The sequence below is a fragment of the Trachinotus anak genome, unplaced genomic scaffold (genome assembly GCF_046630095.1).
Source record: "Trachinotus anak isolate AG129_WGS33_773 ecotype Australia unplaced genomic scaffold, CSIRO_AGI_Tana_v1 ptg000024l, whole genome shotgun sequence".
In the NCBI taxonomy this organism is placed as follows: Eukaryota; Metazoa; Chordata; class Actinopteri; order Carangiformes; family Carangidae; genus Trachinotus; species Trachinotus anak.
Window position 1 is genome coordinate 7,735,028 of NW_027273875.1, and position 6,878 is coordinate 7,741,905.

Sequence of the window (6,878 nt, forward strand, 5' to 3'; positions counted from 1 at the left end):
ACACTAACGCTGGAAAGGAAATTTTATTTTGTTATTTAAATTTTCTTCCTTTTCTGAGTCCCCAAACATTTAAAAAGTGTTCAAGAAAAAAAAATGCTAAATCTAATTTCTTATCAACCATTTTCTCCCTCTCAAAAGCTCTTTTACTGCTTGTGGCTGAAAACCAAATGAAACTGTAGCTTCCTAACATACGAGCATTTTAATGAAGCAATTTTTGAAATTATAAGCATGTGACTGTCATGATTCAGTCACCTCAAGCCAAAATCCAGCCCTGAGTCACAGGTAACCAGAGTTATCTACACCCATACAACCACCCTTATCTTCTCTGTTTCTTACTCAAGCATTATGTGATTTGACTGATCAGCAGGCTGCTGCCAGGTTAACCTCATCATGAATTAATCTTTATCCTGGCCTCCCTCTGAGAGATACAGAGATGCACCGCTGCTCTGATGCTCAGTGTGCGTGTGCATACTGTGTTTTATATTAGCAGAGCTCCAACAACCCAAACCACCTAATGTCCTGGCTCTGTGCCTAGGCTACACAGATAAATTAGCCTGACCCCAGCTTGCTGTGCAGCCCCTCCAGGCCAGTGCCCCCCTATGGGAGACACCATTGAACAAAGGCACCCCTTATTTATACAAGCATGGCAGGAATGATCTAATTCAGATCTGAGGTGCATTAAACAAACATTTGTCTTCCACTTCATGCAGATGTTAATAGAGGTTGTGCTGCTTTTTCGTTGAGTCAATTAGGAGCATCAAGAGCACAGCAAGACGCCTTTAAACCAAATCTGTGTCATGAGGTAATGGTTTTGTAACAAACAGCAAATCTTTTATCTTGTATGTGTTGTGCTGCAGATTAACCTCTAAATTAAGTCTAAAAACCAAATGTTTGTAATTTGTTGAATGAAAGATTAGTGACAAATGTGTGATAAATTACTGGTTGGAGCAGATAGAAAGGCTATGGTAACTTAGATAACCACTCTTTACAGCTGTGGTGAGCAGAAAAGTGTCTGAGTATGCACAACCTGATGAACCTTGAGGCGAATGAGCTAGAACAGCAGAAGACCACATCAGGTTCCACTCCTGTGACCCGAAAACAGAAATCTGAGGCTTCAGTGGGAACAGACTCACCAAAACTGGACAGTTGAAGACTGGAACAACGTATCCTGGTCTGATGAATCTGGATTCCTACTGAGGCACATGAGTGGTTGGGTTAAAATTTGGCATAAATAGCATGAATCCATCCAACCTGCCTTGCGGAAACACTCCAGGCTGATGGTGGTGTGATGGTGTGGGGTATGTTTTCTTGATACACTTAGTACACACATAAGGGATGACCCCTTAATACCAACCAGTCATGGTTTAAGTGCCACAGCTAATCAAAGGGTCAGTTAGGGTTAGGGCTAGGGTTAGGGTATTATTGCGACCATGTTCGTCTCTTTATGACCCCAACTTACCATGTTCTAATGGCTACTTCCAGCATGACAATGCACCATGTCACAAAGCAAAAGTCATTTCCAACTGGTTTCATGAACATGACTGACACTCAGTTTGGCGTTCCTAATAAAGTGCTTGGCAAGTTTACATAAACAGTAGGTCCCAAAAGTCTGAGAATCTCAGACTTCAAAAGTCTGAGATTCTCAGACTTTTGGACCCCACTGTATATACCAATAAAACCACCAATATACCAGCTGTACAGTCATTAGCTATAAGCTAGCTCAAAACTAACGCACCAGCCTGAGAATTTTATTGATCACAGAATTCACCTGAAACTCACCTTCTTATACTCCGTCCAGTCTCGCTTCTTTTTCCTCATCTCTGTACGTTTATCAAGCAGATACATAAAGGCCTATAGGATCCATGTGAGTTTATGATTCAAGATAAAACATTCTGAATTCCCGTGGATGCACCTTCACATCAGTACGTGTCAATTTGCATCTTTCCATTGACCTTTTATGGAACAACGCCATCTCTAAAATGTACCTTGTGCTCTGTCTGCATACATAGTAACTACTGGCAAGAAAAAAAAAACATTCCTGAAACCATATCTATTTTTTCCCCCAAAACTATATCTGTAAGTGTCTCATACTTGAGCTTTAGTTGAGCAGTAGTTCATATGTGGGCCATGTAAGAGTGCATGTTTTGTAGCCAGTGACGCTGAGAAGATGTGCCCCAGCCAAACAAATAAGTGACAGTCCCCACTCAACTGCCCACCTAGTTCCTCCTAACATACTTTATTGACCAGTCAGGCAGGAGAGGTGACCCGACAGCTCTGGAAACAACAACCACTTAGGCACTGTGATCTGAGGCATTTGTGATCTGCCTCCCTGCTGCTAAAGGGCTCTTATTGTGTGAAGCTGGCTGGGTGTGTTACTATTATGAGAATATATTGGAGAAATGAGTGTTAGAGGGAGAGCACAACTATGTTTTTGAATTACACAAAATGTCATAAGATACATATTTATTTGTGACAGGGCCCATTGAGATCTGATCAGTACTGATAAAGAAAAGATCTTTCATTGACAAAAAAAGTGCAATACTTGTTGAGTAGATAAGGTGAATATTGATGATTTATTATCTATTGTCTAAATGACTAAGAATATCTTTTTAAATTATTCTGCTATTAAACTGATTAACAAAGTTGGAGACACTAAACATTTGTTCTACACACACAAGACTACTTCTGTAGCTGTAACATGGCCTATTTCCATGCAGGAAATGAACCTGCTATTGATGACATCAAGTTTGTCACATTTGGCAGAGACCAAAGTGTGATATTGAGATACTATGACCTGCTTTCTCTCTCTTGTTCCATTTGGTATTTTATTAACTTATGCTTGAGTATTTTCTATACTCAGTAAAACCTGATAACGTTAACTGGACTTGTTTCATATTGCAGTCGAGAATATATTCTCTCCATTTTATTACTTTATCACCATTATTACTTTATTATTTTACGACATTAACTCTACAATAGAACTTGCAAACGTTCTATATTTATTTGATGTTATTATGCTGTCAGATGACACGTTGTTGTTTGTTTGTTTGAAGCATACTGAGGCCTTAAAAGACCCTTAATCTGTTCTCATGGTTTCCATTTATATTAATTAAGAAATGCTTAGACTTACTGCACAACTGCTGCACACCTTCTGTTAAGGCCCCATCTGTAGGACCCATCTGCAGCTCATTCAGTGCCAGCTAGCCAAGAAACTGTAGAGACTGTGTGAGTCACCGTAGGAAGGAATGAAAATGTGCCCTGATAGTGATCAAAAGTCGTGCAGAACTTTTAATTGGGGGCCTGCCCAGGGCTGATAACCAGGAAACTATCTGTAGGCAGTGCGTTAGAGGTACAGTATGTTTTTGTTAGTTAATATAATGTGAATCAGCAAGAACATGTTTCATTCATTCACTGCACTTCCCACACGTAAATGCTCAGATGTAATTTATGATAAAAATCGCATGACTCAATGGCTTGCTTTTATTGGAGAAAGACTTGCGCAGACACACATATATTTATACAAGCTAAAAAAGTGAATGACGCTTGGCGGTACAAGGAGTCAACACTGATCAAATCGCCAGCCTTAATGAGCTTCTCTTTGGAGAAGTGGTTAAGCGTAGTAGACTTGACGCTGGTGGTGTTCTTGGTGTTAAATTTGACTTCCTGGGTGATAAATGTATTGCATGGATGACTCATACAAAGACTGTCTCGTACATTAGAGACATTTTCTAAAGGTTGTTTAAGGACAACTGAACAACAGAATTACGTACGTGATGTTTTATGCATAAGAATTGTATGACCTTGAATTGCTACTGACCTGTGTGACCTGGTATGACCTCTGAGGATCTGGATGAGAGCATGTGGGCCACATAGTGTATTTGCTTAATGAGGGGTGTTTATCCTGCACAAGCCTCATTCCTCACGACCAGACTCACTGTTCAAGATTCTCTGTGGTGCTGGAGCTACATACAGTAATGACTTCAAGTCATGCTAAGTCAAGTTGTTTACAGTTTTGGTCCTCCCAAAACCCCAGAGATCCTCCAATAGGCCCAGACTGAGATAGTAATATTTTTCCATATTTTTCCTTATAATGCTACTATGATAAAGACAGACAAATACAATTCTGTTTTTCTTTCTTTAATTGCAAGTTCACATGGTGATTTATGCACTAGAATGGGTTACCTAGAAAAAACTGCATTCTTTAAAAAATACCTGGATGCGAATATCAAAGACAAAATAAGACATAGAATAAGTTTAAATAAGTTTTTCCTGAAAATAATTTTTGCACATACTGTAAGTTGGTGTCATCATTTCTGTAATGTCAAATATTACATACACAAATGCATTTTACTCTTATTCATTATGAAATGTAACATGCTCAAGTACTTTTGAAAGTTTAATCTCATTTGTGCAAGGCAGGTGTGTTGACCCATTATCAAAATACTCTCATCACATATATATATTTTTTTAATAGACTTCAATAATTATAAAAGCATTACTTCTATGCAACAACATAATTAAACTTGTGGAATGGTGTATAATGTAGCATGCCACTTTTCATGTGTCATGTCTATGCATTTTAAGCTTTTCACATGTCATTTAACATTGTTTTAATAAGGTTTTGGTAGAGAAATGGTGTGGTGTGAAACAACATGCAAAAAGCAAAAAAAGCGTAGTGATAACACACAAACTGACATGTTATTTATATGCCATTTGGCGAATACACATTTTTAAAAAAGTCTTCCAAAATGTAAGATTTCACACAAATTCATGTTTAATTTAAAACTTTTAAAACTGTACTGCCTCATAACATTTACTATGAACTAATGGCCATAAACCTCAAGCACAAGAAAACACTAGAAATTCAAAGACAGGTCCAAATACAGTATAACTGGTTTCAGCATTAATCAAATACAAAAAAAGAGTACACAAAAATATGTACAAAACTTTGTCAAAAATGAGGATTCAATACATTACTCACTGAGGAAACTGTCAGGAAAAATCCCTTCAACACTTCAGAGGTAAGATATTTTGAGGTATGAGTGTTCATACAGTAGGTCCAACAGTCTGAGACCACTTTCCTTTTGGACCCCGCTGTATATTTATTGATATAGGTTGGGCGGAGATATGTAAACAAACATTTCTTACACAATCATACATAAGAGTATAATATTTCAGTACAATCCTTAAAAGTCATTTAAAACCTTCATATACAAAAATGTACTACTAAAGAAATTAATATGTACAGCATTGTAAGTGTGTGAGACCATACAGGCACAGTAAATTGGAACACTCTCTCTGAATTGTGTTTGGCAGCGTAGGCAACTCCTTGGTGAATAAAAACTGTAGACTTTAAAGACTGGTCAGTTTAGAATCTCATCATCTCCACCTACTCCTGATCCCTGTATTGCTCAGCATTAGTCAGGTGAAAATTTCCCAAAATGTCCCTTTTTTCAGAAAGTGATAAAAACAGCTTTGATTTCAACTTGATCACTATGACGTTTCAGTTTATGCAAAGCAGTTTGAAATGTTTGTCATAAATTCAAGAGTAGAATGTAATTTCCTAAAACCACAGAGGTTCATGTCAGCAACATCCGTAATTAATGAGTCCAAGACAAAATAAGATGCTGAGGTGCATTGTTTTTCATAGGTATCACCAAGTACTCACATTTTCTAAACAAACTTAATTATTGCATGAAAACACCATTAATGTATCAGGGAGCTTTCAGATAGTGGACCTCTCTATGTATATTGAGATTGATATGGACTTTCAGCTAATTGTTTTCAGAAGGCCACGTTTCTAATATATCTATAATTTTCTCCTTCAATATTAGTTTGAACTCAAATACAGTATATATATATTGTACATGGCATCGGCACACATATTTTTACAAGCATAAAAAGTAACAACAGCAAAAATTACAATAAAAGAAATATCATACAGTATATGATTGATCAGTTAATTTCAGTCAGAGATGCAGCTTGTCTCACAAACTCTGATGACATCTAATGGTGAGCAAATATGTCTGATATTTGATTTGAGCCCCCTTTGACAACACTGTACCATGACATGCATCTGTAAATACTTGATAATACTTGAAGATGTGTGTAGGCCAATCAAAATATTTTCATTTTGTTTCATAATTCTGCTTTGCACAGATGATTTTGTCATTGTTCCTTTCCCTCCACGTTATTTCATTTTATCTTATGAATGATAATGTGTTTCACTATGCAGATGACACACTGGTTTATCTGTCAATTAAGCTTAACGGGTTAGCACTTGAGTAATCATTTGCCATTAAGAGCTGGATGCTAAAAGACGCTATTCACATTTAACCCTTAAAATCTGAAATTTTTGTCCCTGATCAGACCAAATAGAACATTAGATTGAAATTTTAAGTGCATCAAAAGCACTGCTAAACAAGTGAAGCTAAACTCAATGTAGTAAGATATATCCATGCTCACTGAACATGCATATGCTGCTGTGTTGGCCCCATAATTATCCAGTACTAGTTCCTTTCACCAGATGGTCACAAATCATATGTTTTGAGAAATTTCTTAATCTCTACTTTTTTGGGCTCTCTGATACTGTCTTCTCTCTTGTGTTATATACTGTACTCTGTATTTTGATATGCCACGAATCAGCAAAAAAAAAAAATATATATACATTTCCAGCTTTTGACAGGCAATTGTAAACAAGACAAGTTTGTAAATGCACACTTGTCTCTCATTCAGTTTCTCTCTTAAAAAGCACGTTCAATGCTATTATGAATAACAACAATCTGTTGTGTCTTATTTCACTATCTAGATCTGAGTGATAAACTTCTTTTCTTTAGACTTTTAAGTGTAAAGTAATAACATATGCTGTTATATGCTTT